This window comes from Panthera tigris, chromosome D4 (assembly GCF_018350195.1).
Source record: "Panthera tigris isolate Pti1 chromosome D4, P.tigris_Pti1_mat1.1, whole genome shotgun sequence".
Classification (NCBI taxonomy): domain Eukaryota; kingdom Metazoa; phylum Chordata; class Mammalia; order Carnivora; family Felidae; genus Panthera; species Panthera tigris.
This window is the reverse complement of record NC_056672.1, coordinates 61521332-61547316: the sequence shown is the minus strand read 5'-3', so window position 1 is coordinate 61547316 and position 25985 is coordinate 61521332. Positions and strand designations below refer to the sequence as shown.

The window sequence follows — 25985 nt, the reverse complement described above, 5'->3', positions numbered from 1 at the left end:
CGCCGCAGATAGCGGAGTAGGTTCCCCTCGGTCACCCCCGCCCCTTCTCCATTCAGTGCCGCGCGGGGCGGGGCGGAGCGCGCGGGGCGGGGCGGGGCGGGGCGGGGCGGAGCGCGCGGGGCGGGGCGGAGTGCGCGCGGCCGCGTCGGGATCCGGCCGAACCAAATATAGTGGAGCCTGGCTATTTTTAGCCGGGCCTCGGGCGCGAGCCCGCCGCGTGAGGGGGCGCCCTGACCCTGCCAAGAGTGCGGAGGGGGCGGGGGCGGAGTCGCCATCTTGGACCCGGCTCGTCCCCGTCTAGTGACCGGCGGCGCTGGGCAAGGCTCTGCGCAGGGGGTCGGGGTGAGTGGGTGTGAGTCTTGGGAGAGAGGGGGCGCGGGCTGTGACTGGAGAAGAGGGCGAGGCGCGGGCGAGGGAGCGGGGCGCGCGGCCCGTGGGGCGTGCGTGTGTGTCGGACGGCGTAAGCCGTCTGCCAACCTGCTTGGCAGTCCTGCCACCCGGCGGCCCGGCCAGCCCCGAGTCGCGTGGGGGCGGAGCCGCCCGCGGCCACCACTTCCTGAGAGCCGGGGATACCCCTCCCGGACGTCACGGAGGAGCCGAGGCGGCGGTGGCGGCCCGGGGCTCATCCTGCACTTGCATCACGGGTGCAGCAGCAGCTGCTCTGCTCCTTTGTGGCTTTTTCCCCTGTTGAGTAACTGCTTTGTTAACTGAAAATACCATGACGGGCCAGTGTGATCACCAGCTCAAGACCTCAAAGAAAGTGAAGCTGTCAGGCAAGAAGAGGGAGACTCCCCTAGCCGGCTGTGATGGTATCTGGTGGGTGGGTGTGTAGAGAAGCACTTGACAGTTTCCACGTATTACTTCTTGCCTAATTCTTCACCCCCAAGAAGGTTTAAAAATACTTTTATTTCCATGCTGTAAAAATTTCATGTGTTCTGCACCCCACCCATTCCCCCTTTAGTTTGAAATCTCATGCAGAACTGGAGTCAATGTAGAGCAGAAACCCTAAAATTAGGTACAGTTTTTAGGAAACAGGACATCTTTTAATGAATTTATTGAATAAAGTCAATTTTTAAGTGTTAATATATAAAAAGGTCTTTGCCCACTCAGTGTTGTTCCAAGGCTACTAAGTTTGTTCATATGAATCGGGCTCCTCCAGTGACAGTTTTAAACTCGTGTCTTTGTTTACCTTTAAAAAAAATCGATTCCTGGCTGAATATCTCCAGGTAAAGGATTTCTCTCTTTTAAGTGGATGTGTTTTTCTGGTTGTCTGTGTTGGTTAATTCTGTGCTTTCCCCAGCCCCTCTTTTGCATCCTTTCCTTCCTGAGTATCAGGTCACCAATCTTTGTTCCTTGACTGCAGTTGGGCTGAGGGCTGTTGTCTGATTGCACTGAGCCAATCAGCTGGCTTAGTACTCCTCTGGGTAGGAAGTTGGGCTGACTGTTGGAGAAGTTCCAATAGTCACTGATAAGTGGCAACGTCTTTGCACTCAAATGGAAAGTCATGGAAGGAGAGACAAGGAAGGCTGTCTTACAAATTGGAACACCATCCTCTGCTTAATCCTTGGTCTCTAAACCTATGCAATTCCTCAAACAGAATGAATCATTCTCTTTTCTTTTTCAAATTGATATCTATTGATCTATACCTTTTCATAAATCTGATTTACTAGAAATCACAATATTCTGTAAGGCATGTGTAATATGACTATTTCAGTAGTCTGAATTACCTTTTTGATGACTATTTTGTATTAAATGAAACTTAATACTTTATAATTAAATCTCTTCTTTGGGGAAATCAAATAGAATAAGACTACCTTAATCCGTGCAATGTTGAAAACTTAACTGGTTTGGTCCTTTTTCTAGAAGAGAGACATTCATGTGTGGCCTAGTTTACACACACAAAGCAAAGAAAGCAGTTAGTTTTTGCTTTCATGAAGGGTATGGCCGTCAATCTGTAAAAAACTCTTTCTATGAAGTAACTATTACAGATTCATTGGATATTAACCTTTCATTTTGTTTTGGTTTTGTAGGTGAAGTCTGCAAGAAAAAAGGTGCTCTTGCTCTTGGAAAATAAAATATGAAATTTGGGGAAATTTATTGTGTGTGATAGAAAACAATCACTTTAACAAAGTGGGGTTTAAAAAATTGCTTTAAATGCTCTTCTGATTAAGCAATGACATATGATGTTGTTGATTTTGCTAATAAACAAAGAATGATAAGTCTTATTAATGCTAAGGTTGGATAAGGAAAAGCGAAATAAAAAATCCAAGCCAGAAGATGTTACCTGAAATGAAAATAGGAAGGGAAAGTAAAAGAATTGTGTAAGTCCAAGTTTCTAGAATCACTGTAGAAGTTATATATATAGATAGATATAGATATAGATATAGATATATGTAAAGATATATATATAATAGAAGATATATATATATGTATGTATATGTAAAATTTGGTAACTGTAGCTGACATTCACTTACAAACTTTAGTGTTCTGGGCTCAGGAATATGGTACTACTGTAGTAGTTTTCTGACTGATCTACCTGCATATCATCTCTTCCATATCAATTCTATCATTGCTCAAAAGGTCTGGATATTCTCTTCAAAGGTCTCCATATCCTGGCCTCTTTATTTCCACAGAATTTCCCCATTCTAGTCAAACTGGTATTTCTACTGCTCTTCAAACATCTTTCCCCCTCCCACATTTGTTCATAGTTTTCCTTTGTATTATGTTCCCTTCTCCTTCTTTTCTGCTTATTGAGATCTTATCTTTCCTGTCAAACTAGCTCAAGAAATGTACTCAGATTGTGTTTTAGTCTTTTATAGAGTTCTTATTTTACAGCTTTTTTTTTGGTGCTTTTGTGTTCATAGCTTATTCTCCTGTCAAACTATAAGCTTCAGAAACATGCTTCACACATCTTTGAAATTTCTGTGGCACCTAAGTTTAACATAGATAGTAAATATCCATAAGATACTTCTCTCTTCTAAATTTGAGTATAGAGACCAGCCATAATATAAATAACAAACTATATGGATTGGGAGCTTCTTGGCATGCATTAATGGATGTATATGAGATCATACATTAAGCTTTCTTCACCTCAACTTCTGACAGTCCTGATTGAAGATACCTTGTTAGATAATGGCTACAAGCCCAGACAGTTGCATGTTGATACAAGGAAATTGCAGTTCGGCTTGTACCTGTTGTATCTGCATAGGAAGATTTGTTAATGATTTTTTTTTTTCCTGATAGACTTGATTCTTATTTTACCCTCTTTCTCCCTTTATTTACACTTTCTCTTATGCTGCTTTTTCTTAGTGATGAACCGGATGCTGTAGGCTAGGAAATGTAATGTCATATTCTTGTGCAAAAATTTCTTAAGATTTACAAAATTGAGAACTCTGACATCTGTGTATAATGAGTTAAATATAAAAATTTCTTAATTTTCTACCTCTTCTGAAATATGTTTAACTAGATGTGTATGACACTATGTATATGTAGAAGTGAGCTAGGCAAAGAGATTTTGGAATTATATTTGTAGGAAGTTTTAGAGAGAGGCTCTTGTGATTTAGAATATTAAAATTTACTTTAAAAGGAAAAAGTAATAGATGAGGGAAGACTTTCTATATTACAGATTTTAGAAAACAGTAAAAACTGAGATAGAAAGATTACTTAATAAATAGCATAACTGCTAATAATATTTTAAAATCTCACTAAATGATATATTTTTTTAATTCATTAATAAATAACAGGCTTGGAGTGTGGTTAAAAAGAGAGTTTGTTTCTTTTTTTTTATTTAAAAAAATCTTTTAATGTTTATTTTTGAGAGAGAGAGAGACAGAGTGTGAGTAGGGGAGGGGCAGAGAGAGAGGGAGACAGAACGCAAAGCAGGCTCCAGGCTCTGAGCTGTCAGCACAGAGCCCAACGTGGGGCTTGAACTCACAGAATGTGAGATCAGACCTGAGCCGAAATTGGATGCTCAACTGACTGACCCACCCAGGTGCCCCAAGAGAGTTTATTTCCTAGTCATGTTTTTCCCCAGTTGCTGGTAAACTCTAGAAGACCACAGATTTGGGGGAGAAAAGTTACTACTCTTGTGTGATAAATCAACTTGGGATATTATTTATCCCTATAAAATGAGAACTTATTTGAGCTAGAAGTGATAGATGAAGTTAATATCTTTTTCCAGATATAACCACATAACCCTTTTCCTTATCACCCAACTGTGAAATAAAAAAAATTGCCTCACATGAACTTCAGTTGCTTCAGAATGTTCTCCAGGAGTGGGATGCTGTATTTCCCAGAGAGCACTAGATTGCTTCTCAGAGGCCTGGGTCTGGCTTGGATGCCATGAAACTGCCCTACCTTGGGTAAGTTTATTAAGCTTTTTTTTTTTGGAGCCTAAATATCATCATCTATAAAATGATAACATTGGGCTATCTGATCTGAAGGATCTTTTGGGTTCTGGAGTGGAATGCTTTTTTAGGCCAGTTAAATATTGTGAATCACGAGTCAGCTCTGGTCTAGTCTTCTGTCACTACCTGATTGCTGTAGTCCGTAGGCTCAATAACTCTTTTGTATCTAACATGTATGCTTATAGTAGTAATCTTACTAGTAATATATTAAACTGCTTTGGCCTGTGTGATAATTGTAGCTATTGAGTGGGATCTTGGTAGCCTGAAGGAGTTAATGTACTGCTAGCATCACAGCTTTCTCTTATCCATAAAGTAGAAACGAGCAGAAACCTGGATAGTCCAAAAGTCATTTTATATTTAGCTATGGAATTTGTTTTTTTGTACATTCATCTGAATATGGATGAGTAGCAAATTGACTTCATACAAATTAATAAACTTTCATTGGAATGGATACTGTTGTTTGTTTCAGTTCCTTTCTGATCCTTACTGCATGCTAGGCATAAACCATTTATTTCTTCTTAGATGTAGCAGCCAAGGAATAACTGTCCTTTTTGCTTTTTTCTGGAGAATGATTGGTGATGGTGAGGTTGTAAGTCTTTATATCTCCTTGTAGAGTGTAAGTAGATAGGGTGAAATATTAAGAAGGTTGGTCAAAAGGAAAGTACCAAATAGGTTTTAGGTTGAAAAAATATTAGCACATCAAGCAGGAAGAATGCAATAAATTCTGTTTGCAAACTTGTTACATTTTCAGTTGGATACATCTTTATGGATAAATAAGAGCCAACTTTATAGGCATTGAGAAATACCTATTTTAACACATTGCAGGTTTATTTATTATCTGAGGTTTGGAGAGTCAAAACGTGGTTTGTCCATTAACTTAGGGCTGTTTTTTAAATGCCTGTTCTACATATTTAGGTATCTGGTTTCCTGCTTAGATCATGTAATTAGTAACTGATTCTGATTTTTTTACCATAATACATTTTCCAGTATTTATTCCGCATGTTTATAGTTCACTACTGGAAAAATTCCTCCCTGACATCTGTTCTGAATTAGTTCCCTTTTCCAGTTATGTTTTCCTGTTTTATCGATTGTGGTGATGAGAATAGAAAGCTTATATTTTAAAGATTTATCCTATTTAAGTTTAGTGAAATTGAAACATACTACCTCATTATTTCTAATTTCTGAGAATGATTTTCTTATTTTAAATTCACATGTTCAGTTACTATTTTTACTCTTTTAAAACAACAGAATAAACTGGGTAAAAATTGAAATCCATTTACCATAGTTTCATAGCATTTTACAGCTGTCAATTGACTTTTTAGTTTATTTTTCATATTTCAAAATGTTTTTTTCCAACTTTTTTTTTTTTATTTTTAATTTATTTTTGGTACAGAGAGAGACAGAGCATGAACGGGGGAGGGGCAGAGAGAGGGAGACACAGAATCGGAAACAGGCTCCAGGCTCCGAGCCGTCAGCCCAGAGCCTGACGCGGGGCTCGAACTCACGGACCGCGAGATCGTGACCTGGCTGAAGTCGGACGCTTAACCGACTGCGCCACCCAGGCGCCCCTCAAAATGTTTTTTAAGAGAAGCTTCTGTTATCTCAAAATCTTTTAAAATCTCTTTTTTGTTTAAATTACCTTGGACATATTTATTTTGGGGGATGAATTTATTGAGCACTTAGAGCAGTTCTTGGCACAGAGTAGGTGCTCTGTAAACATTTGATGGGTGAATGAAAGCAGTTTTCAAGAAGCTTTATTCCAAATATTCTATTTTCTTTATCCTAACCAGCCTTGTGGCCTTAATAACTTTTCTGAGAGAGTTTTACGTAGAGTTTAGGCCTAAGAGAGCAGCCGAGGAGGCTGGTTGCACATCAGTGTGCTGTCACCATTGCAGCTGGTCTACAGAAGAGCTGTGCCTTTAGTTGTACCACTCTGTGACATCTGTGTTTGAACCAAGAACCAATTCAGGTATCCTAAGGAATTGTACCACATTTTGACTTAACTCCCCCTAAGAATTAATCTCTGGCTTATCTCTATTTTGATGTGCCTCTCTTACTATAACACTTTCACAAGATTGTGTTCTTTCCTCTTTTCTTCACTGCCTCGGCCCTGGGAATAAACAACCATCAGTGAGTTCTTCACTTCTAGTCATCAGGTTTCCAACTGTAACCCTCACTTTGCTTTTCATTTCTGGATGCTACTATTTAAGGCAGCTTCCAAGTGCATACTCACTTGTCCACCATCTATCACCCATAGACTGAGGGGTCCAAATGTGGAATATTTAGTAGATATCTCTGGAATTATATCTACTAAACATTTAATATATTAAGCATTTAAAAATTTACCTTTTGAAAAGGTAATGCATTCACTTGATTCACACAACAAAGTGTTTAGAAATGAGCAGTTTCCTTTCCACCCCTGTTCCCCATCTATTCAATTCCCGTCCTTCCAGAATTTTTAAGTGCATATTCAAGCCAATACAAATATAAATTCTGTTTTTCATTTTATATAATACATATAATTATATATGTATTATTCTCCCTTTTTTACTTAACAGTGTTTCTTGAGTTCTTTCCATAACAGTGGGAAAATATCCCAGATATATTTCACTTTAATAATATATCTTGGAGCTCTTTTCCACATCATTGTGTGGGTATAGCATCATTTATATCACCAGTCCCATATTGATGGGCATTTGGGAAATTTTCAATCTTTTGCTATTAGAAACAATACTGCAATAAGTACTTTTGTTACATAGATTATTTCATACTTGTGTAAATGTATTTGTAGGGTAAAATTTTAAAAGTGGAATTGCTGACCAAAGAGTGTATGTTATTATAATTTTATAGGTACTACCAAATTGCTCTCTATAGAGGTTGTACAATGTACACCCCCACCAGAAACGCATGGGAGTGACTGGTTACCCATGTTCTTGCCCACAAAATGTGTTCTTGAACTTTTGGATTTTTTCCAATCTGATGGGTGAAAAATGTTATCTTAGTGTAGTTTTAATTTCTATTTACCTTATGAGTGAGTTTGAATATCTTTTCATATGTTTAGGAGCCATTTATATTTCCTTTTTTGTGAAATGTGTCTTTTATCCCTACCTTTCTTGGTGGGGGGGTGGGAGGGGGAGTGGTTGGTTGTTTAAAATCACCCTGTGGCTGTTGTGTTTAATTTGCCTGTTGTAATGTGAGTTGCAACATGTCCGCCATCCCCGTTTGTTATTGTCTTTCATCTTTGCTTATGGTGTTTTTGCTAAGTAGATTTTTTTTTTTAAATGTAGTTGAATTTGTTATACTTTTATGACTTCTGGATTTTGGGTCACAGTTAGAAAAGCCTGTCCCATTACAAAGTTGTAAAAGAATTCTCTCATATTATCTTCTATTATCTTTGTGGTTTCTATTTTACACTTAAGTTTTTACCCATTTTTCTTGGTGTATGGGTGATGGATGGGTCCAACTATATTTTTCTCCGAATGACTACTCAGTTGCCCCAGAAGCATTTGTGAATAGTCCATCTCTATGTTGTTTTGTTTCTTACAAAAACAAGACTGATTTATCTATTTTTTTTCACACCTACTTTGCTGTGATTGAATATAAATACTGTTCTCTGTTTTCCTTCCTATAGAACACCTTTCTTTTTTTTTTTTAATTTTTTTTTTTTAACGTTTATTTATTTTTGAGACAAAGAGAGACAGAGCATGAACGGGGGAGGGGCAGAGAGAGAGGGAGACACAGAATCGGAAACAGGCTCCAGGCTCTGAGCCATCAGCCCAGAGCCTGACGCGGGGCTCGAACTCATGGACCGTGAGAACATGACCTGAGCTGAAGTCGGACGCTTAACCGACTGAGCCACCCAGGCGCCCCTAGAACACCTTTCTTAACGACAGTGGCAATAATGTCTTTCACCCTGCTACCTCCTTGCTTGCCTCAGCAACACCCACAGCCTGGCAACCAGTTAATATTTGAGTTGAATATAGGTGCTCAGAAAGCTCTCCAGGATTTTCCATTGAACATTAACTAGCTAAAAAGAAATCCTAACTGTAATCAGGTTCCTTAGAGGACTTCGAACCAGGGATGTTTTCTGGCTCTCGCTAGCCATATTGACCAGCTATTGTAGAAGCTGAAGTCCACTACCTGAGTTCTTCACTCCTAAAGCAGTCCAGTTCGAGTTGCTTCTTCCTGTGCAAGGTCATATCATCTGCCATCTCTGCTTTGTCTGACAATGTGGGAAATTACCTTCTATAGTTGGAGTGGGAACCATAATATGCCAAAAAACTGGTTTGAATCCTCTGTCGTGCAGTGGCCAGCTCCAAAACCTTATTTACTGTGAAAGTGATTATGGAATGATTTGGGGAACATTTGTCTTCAACTTGAGACCCAGGCAGATTAGGTTTTTTCATAGGGAACCTGGGGAAAACCCTAGTACTGTTCTACCCAGGGGAGAGAATCCAAGCAGGCTGATGAACCAGTTTACTTGGTATCCTTACAAGCACGTACTAAGCTACTTGGGTTCATTTTACAGCTCCTTGCCTTGATAAAAGACTTCCTTCCACTTTTGAACCATTGCCCTAGGTGATTTTTCTTTTTCAGACTTGTCCAGGCTATCTTGCTTGTTCTTTATTACTGAATCTTTTTTGGGAATCCTATTTCTTATCTGTGCCTTCAGACTTTCCCCTGATGCTGATGGTGTGTTCTTTGTCCAATATCAAATTGACTTAAAATTATTTTGGCCAAAACCAATTTTGTGAACACAGACTGGCCAACTGGCAGTTTGGGTAAAAAAATGATTTGACTTAGGGCGAGAGAGAGAGAGAGAGAGAGAGAGAGAGAGAGAGAGAGAGAATATCCTAAGTTAATTAAATTTTTGAGTAGTGGTAATTTTAGAGTATTATGGGGTGATTAAACACTTTGATTCATTTTTTTAGGGATTTTTCTAACTTCTTTTATATTTCAAATCAATTTTCAGCTACAAGAATACTTTGTTGCTTATGATATCAAAAAGTTAAAACAACCTCGTTTCCCAACCTTAGGAATAGTTGGACAAGCTTGATCTTAACTACAAGGCAGTTAAAGGTTAATTGGAACAACGAAAACATAAACATCAAACGATAAGATAAAAACATGTTTCCTTTTTTTCCCCCTTTTTCATTAAAAAGGCAGTGTATGTGCAGTACAGGACACTCAGAAAAATGTAGATAAGAAATAGAAGGACAAAAGAAAAAAAGCTGTAAGTTCATTCCAGAATAACCACTGTTGTCCTTCCCTGTCTTTTCAAATGCATTTTATACACATAAACTCTGCATGTTGTTTGTAATCTGCCATTATTTAAGCATTCTTCAGTTACTGATTAGTCACCTTTGTGTAGGATTAGGTTTTGGTTCCATTTTGGTTTTTGTCTGGAAGCTGTGGACTGGGCCATCTTCACTGTGAATAGATGGCCATTCTTTTTTTTCCTTCTGTCCATCAATCTTGCCTAGGCCCACATCCAGACTGGGCCCCAAAGATGCTCTGCTTCCTGTAAGTGAGATAGTTTGTAAATGAAGCCATTCTGCCAAGCTTTTCTATGGACTTAGAAAAGGGGTCAGTTTTCAGAATTCCTGTGGAACTCTGATTATATATAAAATAATTCTTGGAGTTTGTGCTTGATGTATATTATATTTATATATATATAAATTACATAGGGAGAATAAAGAGGGAAAGAGTAGATTGAATTTCCACTAAAATGAAAATAACGAGGCGTTGCATTAGAGAAATCCATGATCATTGGAGGGAAATTATTTAAAGAGATTTTCTCTAAATCAGTGTTGGCAAATATACTCTGTATTGTGCCCAAACCCAAGTCCATGGAAGACATCACTAATGAGTCATGTCACTGTTTTTCACTGATCCAAACTCCGCTTTGGATCATTCTTAAATTGGGGTTCTAGATAGCTGTATCTACTGGAATAGGTGTGGAACACCAATCTCTTTGCCATTCTTGCTCTAAAATGTTGCAGTAAAGATTTTTTTTTAAATAGTGGATTGAATAGAAAGTTTTAATAAAATGTTTTATATCTGATGAATAAGTTTATGATGGTAAATATGAGATGTGAGCAGGCAGTAATTATCTGAGTCTCACGCAAAGCACATGCCTCATTGTTATGATCATGGAAGAAGCATAATTAAATTACAGTTTTGTTCTGGAGTGAAAACAATGTCACAGTAATACTCATCATTATAAATTGCCCATGGTATGGTCATGGCGATTGACTCTCTCCAGCATTCGTTCTATCCCAGATGATTAGTGTAAGCAATTATGGTTGATCCCATTTCCTTTGCCAGTGAAGGCTTAGGCATGGCCTGTAACCTGTTCTGGCCAATGAGATTTGAAAGGAAGTCTGGAGGAGGGCCAGAGTGCTTCTGGGAAAGAGTTTCTTATTCCTAAAAAGAGATAAAAGAAAGAGATGGTACCTTTTCTTCCTCTGATGATGTTACGAGAGAATGTAATGGCTATAACTGCTCAGGCCATCTTAGAACAATGAGAAAAAGTAGCTTTGGAAGAAGTTCATCTAGAAGGTAACAGAACGAGAGAAGAAACCTGAGTCCTTGATGACCTTATTGAACTGCTGATTTTATTTTTGGTCTGCTCTACCTCTGAACTTCTAGTTCTGTGAGATAATACAGCGTGATTTGGGATTTTGTCACTTGTAGCCAAAAGCATTCTGAGTGGTTATACCTACTTTGTCCCAAGCAGATTCATGTCCGATGGATTTGATTTTATTATGATACATTTACTTTTATCAGGGCTCTTCCCTCTCCTGACTTCTGGCTTCATAGAGTGTGTGCAGATTCTCGGCCAGTTCTTGTCTTGATCTTCTCTAAGGGACATTGCCTCAGACCAGGGTTCTTCAGAGAAAGCAGTAAAGAACTGGTGTATTTTCTCATCTTGTGTCTTTTACTCATGGCATAGAGTAAGTAGTACCAGGAATGTGTACAGGTCAGGGTATTTGAGTCTTCATTATGGCTTCACTGTTTCGTACCCATGATCTTGGGCAAGTCACTTGAAGACGTTGAGTTTCTTCTTTGAAATTTGTTACTGATAGTCTTTTTTTTCCTTCATGGTATTGTGATTCAAATGAAGTCATGTGAACATGGCAAATTTTAAAAAGTCCAGTTTTTAAAAAATGAATACTCAGGCTTGGTTGGATTTTCTGATTATTTTCCAGTGAATTAATGTCAAAATCTCTATAATCAGCTCTGTGTAACGCTTGTTAGCCTGTAAGAAAGGCAAGAAAGTGTGATATGGGTCATAATAATACAAGTAATTAGGGATTGAAGTTGATATTTTAGTGGCAACTTACAGCCTGAAATAAAGTGAAAGGACCACACAATTATGAAGGAGAAATAAAGGTCAGAATGTTTATCTTGAGGCTTGATTCTAGTTCAACCAGAAATTCTGGTGAGCCAAATTTGGGGAAAGAGAAACCAGTAGAAGAAACACCCCCCTCTAGTGGCGAGGGGCCAGGTTCTATACTTTGGTTGCTAAGATGGGTGACTAGGGAATGAATGGCTTTTTAGCATGTTTTTTAAGTTTTGTTTTTTGTTTTTCTTTTAAAGATTTTACTCTTAAGTAATTTCTATATGCCCTGTGGGGTTCAAACTTAAAATGCATGTTCTACCAACTGAGCCAGGCAGGTGCCCCAGGATGTTTTTTAAGTTTCTTAAGAAGAATCCCAAGGATCTAGAGTCAGAACTTTTAAGGAAGATCTTTAGCCCATCTTCCTTATCAAGGGAGTTAACACATTTTACAGAATAAGTAGTAGTTTGGCAGTCTCATGTGGAATTGATTGAAAAATATAGATGCTACAGTTGGAAGTGGTTCACAGTTTACTTTTTTTGTAGGTCATTTAAGAGCATGAGAATTAGGAGACTATTGTTGCTAAATTTCTTATTAATCTGAGATAATACAGTATGTACCTTTATAAATCCATTTGTAGGGGGATAAAGCCTATATTTAAAGTTATGGGTATGCCATACAGTAGTATTCACCTATATATACAAAATAATGGGGGTGGCTTTCCTAAGTATAATTATTGATTTGAAATTTTTAGTGGCCATCCTGAGAACTGAATGTTTAACATGCATCTTGGAGGTGATTTAATTGCTTTCTATGGAAAGGTAGTGAAATTAGGTAGATTAAAATAACATATTACCCACAATTCAGTGGTTTGGTGGGAACACCTAATGCATTATTGAAGGACATCTCATTTTAAGGATGTATGTTGTTGATGGTAATAATTACAAGTGATTATTACATTTACAAATCTCAAAGTCCTTGAAGTTTTTATTGTTCAACTGCTATTTGGGAAGAATCCTTTAACATTTACTTAAAGGTTTCTGAAGAGGCAACATTTCAGACAACACATTTTTATGGAACTCTGGGTTAGATCTAAGGATGATTTGAGTGCCATTATACTCTAATACAGAATAGAATGATTAAGGCACAAGAAAATAAATTCTGGTACCAGACTGCATTATCAAAGTGCCATTTTTTTAAATTTTTAATGTCAAACTTCCTTGCCCTGAAGGGAAGACATTTGCAGCTTGCAGTAGAACCAACCTCTCAATAACTTAAAATGTGTCTGAAGATGTTTTATGTGAAATAAAAATGGAAACATTCTCTCGGAAATATGAACTTGTACATTGGTAAAGTAAGATTATAGAGTTATGAAGTGAACTTTTGTATGTAACTTGTGGAACTAATATCCTTAGTTTATGGTTATACTTCATAAATATACTTGATTTTAGAAAGAAGAACTAGGTCTGGCAGTAGATCAGGATCTACCTATTGGGGAAAACCAGAAATAGGAGGAAGAGATTATTAATGGTTCATTCTTCACCAAGAAAAATTCAGTATGGAATAATTAAGGTCAGCTACAGAAAGAATTAATGATTATGTTAAGTGAGTTCACAGATATTGTTGAAGGCAAATCAGCTAGAACTGATTTGTTAATATATATGGGGGCAATAAACCAATTAGATAGTCTCTTTACTAAATTAGTATGACAGTAGTAGAAAATTATCTGGAGGGAAATAAAATAGACGATAGGGTTAGTGGTAATTAGGCCTTCATTAAATCCTAGCACTAAAGAGGTACTATGTATATTAGTGATAGCTTAATTCTATACATAAAATTGGATATTAAGAATTGATAGAATGTTGGCATTGTTAAAATTAGGCACGTTGATTTTTGTGTAAAGGGTTGCAGCAAGTGGATTTGAATAAAGAGCCTGTGCTCCAAACCTCATTTGAAATTCCAGATAAAGTATAAGAATAATAATAATACATATTCACATAGGATTTTACAGTGTTCTGAGTGTTTTCAGATCCATGATTTCAGTTTAGTCTTATCAGAACTCTGGGGGATAGTAGCACAGGTCTGATTATCCCATTTTTACTAATAAGGCAGTGGAGGCTCAGGGAGGCTAATGGACTTGCTAAGCAGCCAATAGGGACAAAACTGTCAGGTGTGGTACTTGAACCCAGGGCTTCTTACCAAAATGCCTTTGTTCACTGTCTCCTGGGGCTGCAGTAACCAATTATCACAGATCCGGGGTATAAACAACAGAAACGTATTTTCCCACAGCTCAGGAAGCCAGAAGTTTGAAATCAAGGTGTTGGCAGGCAGCACCCCTCCAGAGCCTCCAGAGGAGAATCCATTCGTTGCCTCTTCTGGCTTCTGGTGGCTGCTGGCATTCCTTGACTTATGGTTGCCTCACTGCAGTCTCTGCCTCTGTGTTCTCATAGCCTCCTTCTTTTCTGCTCTGTGTCTTTTCCTCTTCTGTCTCAAAACACTCTTGGCCTTTCTCTGGAAAGGACTTTCTCTGATAAGGACTGGCTTTAAGACTCCACTTGTGATTAGATTTAGGGCATGCCTAGATAAGCCAGGGTGATTTCCTCATCTCAAGATCCTAAATTACATCCCCAAAGGCCCCTTATTCAAAGAAGGTGATAGTCATAGGTCCTAGGTATTAGGGCATGAACATATCTTTTCAGGGGCCACCATTTAACCCCACTACATTTATTATATGCAATTTAACTCTTTATCTTCCTTTTGGATTGAAAAAATAATCTTCCATGTGAAGATAGGTAGTGGACTTAGGGAATTTTTAGCTAGTATCTAGAGAGGAACATTTAAAATATTTCTGATTGGTGCTAAGTGGTTAGTAAGTAGAATTGACCTAATACAAGGGTTCCACCAAATTGTTATGTTGGCTTTCGCATTCACAGAACTATAAAAGATGGGATTAAAATAAGTTAAAGTAACATTTGCTATTCATGATTAACTATTAAAAGTTGGCTTTTTTGTTTTTGTTTCTTGTGCTAGAAGAGGTGTATGTGTATGTGTGTTTTGCATTTTGTTAATGACCTTGGTATGATCAGTTTCTTACATCACATGGGCGTTCTAATTTGGGTCATATAAATCAAGATTCATATATGTAACTCGTTGAGGGAAGGGGCTCCATGTGTCTTACGGTTAGAACTCCAGTATACTGCTTGACACATAACATAGATGTGCTCAAGTAATTTGCTGAATGAACGAAATAACTTTTTTATGACATTCAAATCACGTAGCCACAGATCCCATACTAGTTCACTTTTTGGAGGGTCCTGAGTGGCAATAACAATAAGATCTACTCATTGTAGGAGAATCCTCCATGTCTCTCAGAGATTGCACTGTGAGTACATTTACTCTTTTTTTTTTAATGTTTATTTATTTTTGAGAGAGAGAGACAGAGACAGAGACAGAGACAGAGAGAGACAGAGTGCGAGCAGGGGAAGGGCAGAGAGGGAGACACAGACTCCGAAGCAGGCTTCAGGCTCCGAGCTGTCAGCACAGAGTCTGACGTGGGGCTCAAATCCATGAACTGTGGGATCATGACATGTGCCAAAGTCAGATGCTTAACTGACTGAGCTACCCAGGTGCCTCAAGTCCATTTACTCTTGACAGAGCTTACAACTTTTTTCATCTATGATAATCTTGAACTCTAGGCCAAAAAAACTGTCATCCTTGCCTTGTTCACATTAATAAAAATTAATCAATGAGATTCCTTCAGCCCATCAGTTCACTACTCACTAGCATGAGCTCAGGTAGCATTAGAGGCAGTAGCAAGGGGCTTATTGTACAGCTCTTCAGATCATTAGTGCTAAACATTAAGGTCTGGGGAAGGTTCTGGCTTTTGCCTTCTCAAAGGTCTACTACAAAGTTTTCACTTTCTGATACAAATTCCAGTGTTAACAGATCGAAGTCCAGTGATTATAATGAACTATGTGCCAGACTCTTCTGGGTATTATCGCAAATACTGCTTCCAGCCAACCTTAGAAGTGAAGTACTGTCATCATTCCTGTTTTACAGAAGCACAAAGAAGTTAAGTAACTTGCCCAGGCTCACACCAAGATTTGAAGCCAGGTAGTCTTACTTCAGAGCCTATGTGCTTAGCCATCTCCAATGCTGGCCTCATGCTCATTCGTTTGTAAGTAACCTGTTCTTTCTTTTTGAAAGTTTATATTTTTCTTTATTAAACTTTAGAACTTTTGCCAGGATATGTCTAAGCTGTATGCCTTTTTTCATTTATCCTGCCTGGCACACAATGAGTGCTTTTGATCTAAGAACTCTAGTCTCCTCCTGAGGGAAGTTTTCTTGCACTATGTTTTGATTATTGCTTTCTCCAATGCGGTCCCTCTTGAGTTTCTTTTATTTGCAATGAGGGCTCCTAGATCTGCCCCCCATTTCTCTTTCCTTTTCATTCAGGAATTCCATTTCTTTTATTTTTGATTTGGATATGTGATAACTCATTCACTTGCTTTTCCAGATAACAAGTTTGTTCTTTTAAGGGTTGGTTCTACTGTTTAATTCCTCAGTTGAAATTTGAAGTTTATAAATTGTTCAAAGAATTTCTCAGTCTATTATGTTTTTTCCATATTAAAATATCATAATCAAGTAAACAAGGTTTATTTGAGATGTGTTAAGGCTGTTTCAACATTAGGAAATATTAATTTAATGTATCACTTTAATAGATCAGAAGAAAAAAATTTAGGATTATTTCCCCAGATATTACAATGGTATTTGATAAATCAGTATTCATTCATAATAAAATGAAGAAATAAAAAACAGTTCTTGGTAACCCAGGAGATGAAAGATATTTTCTAATAGCCATTGTCATACTTAACATTGAAATAACTTAAGGGATATTTCCTAAGTGTATTCTCTGAACTGTGGGTTTTTAATTTAAAATTTTGTTTTTATTTCATTGATGTATATTTATATCCTTTTACCAATACCACGTTGTCTTAAGTGCTTAGTTTTATATTAAGTACAGAAATCAGGTAATGTGAATTCTCCTTCCTGTTTCTCTTTTTCAGAGTTGTTCCACTCATTCTAGGTCCTCCGCTTTTCCATATAAAGTTTAGAATCAGTCTGCCAAATTCTACCAAAAACTATGCTGGAATTATTTTTGAGATTGCATTGAATATGTAGTTCAATTTGGAGAAGACTTGATATTCTAACAATATTGAGTCTTCCAATCCAAGAACATGTTACATAGTGCCAGTTTTACTTAGGTCTTTTTTATTTATCTCTTTAGTTTTGTTTTTTTTTAAAGCATACATATTTTGCATGTATTTTGTTAGCTCTATCTCATACTCTGTTGCTATTTTACATGATACTTTTTTAAATCAAGCTTTTAATTTTAATTCCAGTATGGTTTAACATATAGTCTTATATTAGTCTCAGGTGTACAATATAGTGATTCAACACTTCTGTACAACACCTAGTGCCTGTCACAAGTGTACTCCTTAATCCCCACCGCCTATTTCACCTGTCCCCCCGCCCACCTTCCCTCTGATAACTACCAGTATGTTCTGTATAGTTAAGAGTCTATTGCTTGGTTTGCCCCCTTTTCTCTTTTTTTCCTTTGCTTGTTTGTTTTGTTTCTTAAATTCCACATATGAATGAGATCATATGGTATTTGTCTTTCTCTGACTTATTTTGCTGAGCATTATACTCTCTGGCTTCATCCATGTTGTTGCAAATGGCAAGATTTAATTCGTTTTTATGGCTAAATAATATTCCATTTTATGTATGTATGTGTGCATACACACACACATGCACACACATATATATACACACCATATTTTCTGTATCCATCTATGAATGGGCACTTGGGCTGCTTCCATAATTTGGCTGTTGTAAATAATGCTGCTATAAATATAGAGGTGCATGTATCTCTTTGAATTCGTGTTTCTGTATTTTTTTTGGTAAATACCCAGTAATGCAATTGTTGAATTGTAGGGCAGTTCTGTTTTTAACTTTTTGAGGAACCTCCATACTGTTTTCCACAGTGGCTGTCCCCATTCACATTTCTACCAACATGCACAAGGGTTCCCCTTTCCCCACATCCTCACCAGTGCTTGTTTTTTCTCATGTTTTTGATTTTAGCCATTTTGACAGGTGTGAGGTGATATCTCGTAGTTTTGATTTGTGTTTCCCTGATGATGAGTGATGTTGAGCATCTTTTCATGTATGTGTTTGTTGGCCATCTGGATGTCTTCTTTGGAGAAATGTCTGTTCATGTCTTCTGCCTATATATATATTTTTTAAGTTTATGTATTTGAGAGAGACAGAGATAGCACAAGCAGGGAAGGGGAAGAGAGAGAGGGAGAGAGAATCCCAAGCAGCTCTGTAGCGCAGAGCCTGACATGGGGCTCAAACTCATGAAACCTTGAGATCATGACCTGAGCTGGAACCAAGAGTTGGACGCTTAACTGACTGAACCACAAAGGCACCCCTCTGCCCATTTTTTAAATTGGATTGTTTGTTTTTTTGGGTGTTGAGTTGTATCAGTTCTTTATATATTTTGGGTACTAACCTTTTTTGGATATGTCATTTGCAAATGTCTTCTTGCATTCAGTAGGTTGCCTTTTAGTTTTGTTGATTGTTTCCTTTGTTGTGCAGCTTTTTATTTTGATGCAGTACCTGTAGTTTACTTTTGCTTTTATTTCCCTTGCCTCAGGAGACATATCTAGAAAAATGTTGCTATGACTGATATCAGAGAAATTACTGCCTGTGTTTTCTTCTAGGATTTTATGGTTTCAGGTTCCACATTTAGGTTTTTAATCCATTTTGAGTTTGTTTATTTATTAAAAATTTTTTTAACATTTAATCATTTTTGAGAGACAGAAAGAATGAGTATGAGCAGGGGAGGGGCAGAGAGAGAGGCAGACACAGAATCTGAAGCAGGCTCCAGGCCCTGAGCTGTCAGCACAGAGCACAACGTGGGGCCCGAGCCCGTGAACTGTGAGATCACAATCTGAGCCGAAGTCAGACACTTAACCGACTGAGCCACCCAGGTGCTCCAGTTTTGAGTTTATTTTTGTGTATGGTATAAGAAAGTGGTCTGGTTTCTTTCTTTTTCATGTAGCTGTCCAGTGTTCCTAACACCGTTTGTTGAAGAGGTTGTCCTTTTCCCTTTGGATATTTTTTCCTGCTTTATCAAAGATAAATTGATGTTACAATTGTGGGTTTATGTTCGTGTTTTCTATCATGTTCCAATGAGCTATGTGTCTATTCTGTTTTGGTTACTACAGATTTATAATATTTTGTGAAGTCTGGAATAGTGATACCTTCAGTTTTGTTTTTCTTTTTCAGGATTGCTTTGGCTATTTGGGGTCTTTTGTGGTTCCATACAAATTTTAGGATTGTTTGATTTAGTTTTGTGAAAAATACTGTTGGTATTTTGATAGGAATTGCATTAAATGTGTATATTGGCTTGGGTAACATAGACATTTTAATAATATTTGTTTTTTCAATCCATGAGCATGGATGTCTTTCCATTTCTTTGTGTCATCTTCAGTTTCTTTCATCAGTGTTTTAAAATTTTCAGAGTACAGGTCTTTCACCTCTTTGGTAACTTTATTCCCAAGTATTTTGTTATTTTTGGTGCAATTGTAAATGGGATTGTTTTCTTAATTTCTCTTTCTGCGCTTCATTATTAGTGTATAGGGATCTGGAGTTTTATTAAAAAAAAAAGGTATTTTAGTATGTTGGTTACAATAAGGCAACATATTTTAACAAACACCAACATTTCAACACCTTAATACAATAAGAACTTATTTCTCCTTCATGTGATACTCCCATGTGGATGTTTCTGGTTGATAAACAGTTTTTCTCTGTATGGATTCAGGGACTCAGGTTCCTTGCATCATGTGGCTCTGCCATTTCCTAAGGCCTTGACATCTTCTCTTTCCAACTGGCAGAAAGGCAAGGATATGATGGAGAATGCACACTCTCTTCTCAATTAGTTTGGTCTTGACACAATGCACATCATTTCTGTTCACATTCTTACATTCCATAGGCCAGATAGGTGTTCTCACCTATCTGTAAGGTGTGTTTGTATATTGGTAGTGGGGCGGGGGGCATGGCAGAATGGGAAATAGTATCACCTGGGCAGCCACACGTAAGGGAAAGGAATAGACGTTCTCATTTGTAATTGGCAAGATGACACCTCTGAATAGAAGACACTGTGGTAATTAATATCTTTCAAATTTTAAACTATACATATCCTTTGAACTTAAAACTTCACTTCTAGCAGTTTTTACTGAATATATATTTACAAATGTGTACCTATTTACATTTTAAGGACACATCTAGTAACGTTGTAGTAGCAAAATATTAGAAATATTCTGAATGTCCATCAAAGGGGACTGGATGGGGGCGCCTGGGTGGCTCAGTCAGTTAAGCGTCCGACTTCAGCTCAGGTCACGATCTCGAGGTCCGTGAGTTCGAGCCCCACGTCGGGCTCTGGGCTGACAGTTCAGAGCCTGGAGCCTGCTTCCGATTCTGTGTCTCCCTCTCTCTCTGCCCCTCCCCCGTTCATGCTCTGTCTCTGTCTCTCAAAAATAAATAAATGTTAAAAAAAAATTAAAAAAAAAAAGGGGACTGGATAATCAAGTGGTTATATTTTCATACAATGGAACATTTTGTAGCTACTAAGAGTAATAAGGCAGTGATAAGTGTATTGCCTGGGAGATTTGAAAAATGAGGTACAGGATTGTGTGTGCATGGCTACCACTTATTTAAAAAGAAATATATACACATACGCAAAATATCTGTGGAAGGATCACAAGAAACCGGTAACAGTGGTTGTTTCTGGTTACAACTAAAAGGTGATTGGGGAATGGGATGGGAGAGAGACATGCTTTTACTGTATACGCATCTATGCCTTTTGATATGCTCCTTTTTAAATATAAAGAAGTTAGTTGTAGAAGTATAGTAAATGACATGGAAAGATGGTTGTAATATATTGTTACCTGAATAAGCTGTTGACTGAAAGGAATGTACAATAGGGTTTCAGTTTTATAAATAAATAATTTTTAAGTGGCATATACAAAAATATAGTGGTTTTTTAGTGATTTTTTGCTTATCTGTATTTAAGATCTTTTAAATAATGCGCATCTATCACCTTTGTAATTAAAATACATAAATAAAAATAAAAGAAGAAATACAATGAAAACTTTCCCTAGTACTCCCTGAAGTTAACCCTGCCATGAAATCTTTCCCCATTTCAGCTGAATGCCTCTTATTTGCTTTCATGCTACATTTTTCATACATTCATCACACCTTAAATTGCATTATCACATACACATTTATCTTACCTACTCTGTACATTCTTTTAAAGGCCTGGATCTTACCAGATGCATCCAGATTCCCTGTCTATGCCAAGAACAGTATCTTTCTCATAACAGGTGTGCAGTAAATACTGAGTTGGTGTTTGAAGCAGAGAGCACAGTGAGTAAAGTGGTTGTGCATTTTGTTGTTTTGTGATGCAACCTGTATTCAATACTGTACCAGATTCACTCTGTAGTTATGCCGGGGCCCATTAGGTGCAGTGCAAAGCATGTGGGTGAAAGGCTTTCCTTTCTAAAATGATACTGGTTGTCCCTAGAGATCTCTGTTTCTGCATCTTAGATTAGTTAGTGTGGTTTGGTTATAGAAATATATATAGCAAAAATGACATAAAGTTGAAAATAAATTTAAGGTTAATCAAATTGCTGATGACATGGTTCTGCTGTTTTACAGGTGAGACACTCCTACCTGCTTGATATATTTTTTAAAGATTTAAAAAAAATGTTTATTTATTTTTGAGAGAGAGAAACTGCAAGCGGGGGAGGGGCAGAGAGAGAGAGGGGGACAGAAGATCCCAAACAGTCTCTGGACTGACAGCTGCTAGCCCAATGTGGGGCTCGAACTCATGAACCAGGAGATCATGACCTGAGCCAAAGTCTGATGCTTAACCGACTGAGCCACCCAGGTGCCCCTCTGCTTGGTATTTTAATTTAGATCAGTTTGCTCCTATTTTTCTCCCCATATTACTTTCCTTTCCCCATTTGTGTCTTTTTGCTACAACATCTCCTTGTACACGTAACTTTAGTTCTGTTATGGTTAGAGGGGCCAGTTATGCATGAGAAGAGATAGAATTGGGAGTTGATAATGTTACTTACAGCAGTTAAGATTTTTTTAATTGAAATTGCTTGAGAATTGCTTTGATGGCCTGGCTTCTCTTCATGTCCCAGTTTTATTGCTAGATTTCTTGCCACTTTATTGCCTTATTCTCCGTTTTTCTTCCCTATGTTCTAGTCACAGAGGTTTACTCAGTATACCCCAAAAGTTCTTTCTAGGGCCTTTCCTCAAAACTTTTCTTACCGGGAGGTTCTCTGCATATGTCCATTAATTTAAGTACTACCTTCCCACAAAGAGCCAGTTCACATGCCACCTCCTCAAAGAAGTCATTACAGATCCTCTTAGTCAATTTCAATATACTCATTCTTCCATTAAATCATTATACCCTCATTAGAGTGCTAATTAAAGTTTATTTATTAATTTTTTCATTGTGTACACATTCATTGAGTGTCTACTGTGCATAAATTGTTCTGGGAGCTAGGGTAAGAGACTGTTAAGACAGTTTTCAAGAAGCTTACAGAATAGTGGGGGAGGCATATGAGCAGGATAGTTTCAGTACAGTGTAATAAGTACAGTGGGTGTGTGCAGGATTCTGTGGGAGCCCAGAGAGGGAGCATCTAATGTAGCAGGGGTTGGGGAATTCCAGAAAGATTTGAGCTGGACATTGGAGAAATGGAGGTAGAGAAAGGAATTTCCCAGACTAATGGAACAGCACATTGTAAGTCACTGAGATGTGAAATGTCTTGCATATCTGAAGAATAAGTAGCTCAGGCTGCAGTGTGGATGGGGGAAGTGGCAGGAGATGCATTCAAGGAGGCAAGACAATGGAATCGTGATGGACCTTTTGTGCCAAGCTAGGCACACGAGCTTTCTGAAAGCAGTATAGAGCCCTTGAAGGACTTTATGTAGGGGACAACTAAGTAAGCCTTGAGTTGTTTTTCTCAATGGTATGAATCAAGTCTTCTACATCATGGCATCACCTTAGCACCTAATACAGAGGTTGATACTAGAGGCCAGTAAAATTGAACTGGGTTTGCTGGGTACTGCTTTAATTCTTTTCAAGAATTAATTTATCTGGAATAACAACAGTAATAGTGTCGAACACTTTTGCACTCTGTCAAATCTATAAGCATTATCTTACCTAATCCTTACTACTCTCTAAGCATAGGGGCTTAGAGCATTTAAGTGAGGGGACCACCATAATAGTTAAGTCTGCTTAGGTTTGAATTTCAGCTCCTCCAGTTACTAGTTTTGGACCTCAGAGTTACATTTGTGCTTCAGTTTCCTCATCTGTAAAATTATAATGATAATAATACCTCATAGGGTATTGTGAGGAGTAGTGATACATGTAAAAACATGTTAAGTGGTTGGCCCTATAGTTGCTAAGCGATTACATATAATTAATTTTTAGCTATTATTAAGAAACACACCCCAAAGTCACAGGCACAATTAGTGGTAAAGCCCAAGATGAACAAGGCAATTTGACTTCAGAATCTTTAATTACTATTTATTCTATGTTATAACTGCTTCTGTGGTTATAGTGAGATGAGTAAAGATGGGTTCCAAGCAGTGAAACAAAATGAAGAATTTTAGTCAACATGGGAAATACCATTTGGGGTAGGGAGTTCTTAGGGGCTCTTCAAATTACCCTCACTTAAAGAACTCTTCCTTTGCTACCTTGCTTGCACTTTAGAGACTTATGTGAGAAGTATATCTCTGTAATTTAGGTAGATGATGCTAATTCCAGATTCATAGTTCACATAGCTATTGAACCTAGAGACTATTTTATAAAGGTCTCCCTCTAGGAGTTTGTCTGCTAGTGCTGGCACACAGTATACAATGTCAAGTCTTGTAGCTCTGTTCCTTTTCTCCATACTCCCTAGATTTTTCCAACTTTAGGACCCAAGTGGGAGTCTTATGTTGGAGGATGTTGTGCAAACCACATGCGTAAAGAAAATAATTTACATTTTTCCTTTCTTAGCTTCTGGAACATCAGTGATTCCATCCTCCCACTTCTATTGGGCAGAAATTGAGGTATTCTCCTTATGCTCCCTCATCTTCTCCAAAAGGCACCACACACACACACACACACACACACACACACACTCCTTGCCATACATGTCAGAGGGACCCAGCATAACTGCTTTTTTTCTGATTCAAGGTCCTAAGAACATACTAAGTCTTTGGTAATAGAGGCTCCCACCAGCAATTCACTTTTTCTTCTCTGTTCTTACTCTTTCCAGTCATAACTGTCTTTCAGCTTTCTTTTTTTTTCACCAATTTATCCCAATATCCCTTGCACAGTGCTTGGTATATAGTAGGCATGCAATAAGTAGTTTTTGAAAGAATAAAAGAAAGGCAGGATGCATTGTATATTCAATACTTTAATGGTATTCAATTACAGAAAAATGTGCAAAAATCTTGCCTTGCTTTAAGTTTTATGGGAACAGATTGGTGTTAGCAAGTAGGCCCCACCGTCACCTCCACTGCCACATTAGAGCTCCCACAACTTCAGGATTTATCCCCCTGAGTATATGTAGTAATGGGACTGAATTGATGCCTCACAAATAGAGATCTCCAGGTTTGGAGCAGGTCTGTCTCATGAGCTTTGTTATTTTTCCAAATTCTTTTGCAATTTCATGACTTCATAATGGAAGAGTTTCCACAAATTTAAGTCCGTATGGAAATTAATAAGTCATAGGAGACATATTGCTTACTGTTAGAAAAGGGTGGGGGAAAATAGAAGATATCCACGGCCTATGGTTCAGAATAAATAACCTTCATAATTCTGGTGTCTATAAGGACTCATATTTATGTAGACAGTGGTGCTGAGACAAACCCTCTTTCACTGGTTTCCTAGGAAAACCGTTAGAGATGTGAAAAAAGAGGCTTAAATTTTAGGAGCTTATGCTTGCCTGAAAGTCCAGACTCATGTTTAGTCTGGGCCATGATGACACACCAGTAGACTATCCAGACATGTTCAAGGCTGTGAACCTGGTCATTCAGGACTTTGTTTGACCTTGGATCTCATACAGTGTATTGCAGTATGCAGAAATAGTGTGTCGAAAGATGAAGAACATCTCCTGAAGCCCAAGAATGTCCTGTGTGTGTGTGTGTGTGTGTGTGTGTCTGTATCTATAACCTGGAGGTAATCTCCAAGACTTCAAATGAAAGTGATACCCAGGTTTGAATCTGGTGTGCTTCATGCACAAATTTTGTTAACTGCTTGCTCTGTCTTCAAACCTCCTTAAAAAGGTTACTTTAAGGTTACTTTTCATACCTCTATAAGCAATTAGAAAAAGAAGACCAAATTAAACCCAAACCAAGAAGATTAAGATAACAGCGGAAATCAGCCAGATAGAAAAGAGATAGTTAATAGAGAAAATTGACAACGCCAAAAGTTTGTCCTTTGAAAGTATAATAAAATTGATGAACCTCTACCGGGATTGATAAGGATAGAAAACAGAAATTACCAACCTGAGGAATGAAAGAAATATCACTAGATCATACTGACATTAAAAGAATAATAAAAAAATAATATGGAAAACAACAATGTGGAAATTTTATACCATTAAATTCAACAAATTAGATGTTTTCAAATTACTTTAAATCATAACTTACTAAAGCTAATACAAGATGGAATAGAAAATCTGAGTAACCCTTTATCTACTTAAAATTTTGAATTTGTGATTTAAAAAACCTTCCCATGAAGAAAACTATAGGTTCAGATGATCTCTCTGAGGAGTACTATAAAACATTTAAAGAAAAAACAATATGAATGCTAAGCAAATTTAGAAAATAAAGGAGGAAGGAATATTTCTTAACTCATTTTATGAAGCAAGTATTACCCGGATACCAAACCTGAGAAAACTATTTCAAAAAAATGTTGCTGATCAGTATTTCTGTGATTATAGCCACTGCAATATAGTGAATGTTTGTGTCCCTCCAAGATTCATGTGTTCGAATCCTAACCTCCAATGTGATGGAGAAGTCAACAGTCTGCAACCTGGAAGAGGACCCTTACCAGACACTGAATCTGCTGGTGCCTTGATCTTGGACTTCATACCCTCCAGAAT

The 25985-nt window shown here is 37.7% G+C and overlaps 1 long non-coding RNA gene across 1 annotated transcript; it reads left to right on the top strand.

The window, feature by feature from the left end:
* Positions 1-257: 257 nt before the first annotated feature.
* LOC102949221 lies at positions 258-25985 on the top strand. The gene is made up of 4 exons (XR_006210411.1): positions 258-342; positions 15808-15925; positions 21128-21237; positions 25860-25985. It is a non-coding gene; the product is annotated as an uncharacterized LOC102949221 (long non-coding RNA).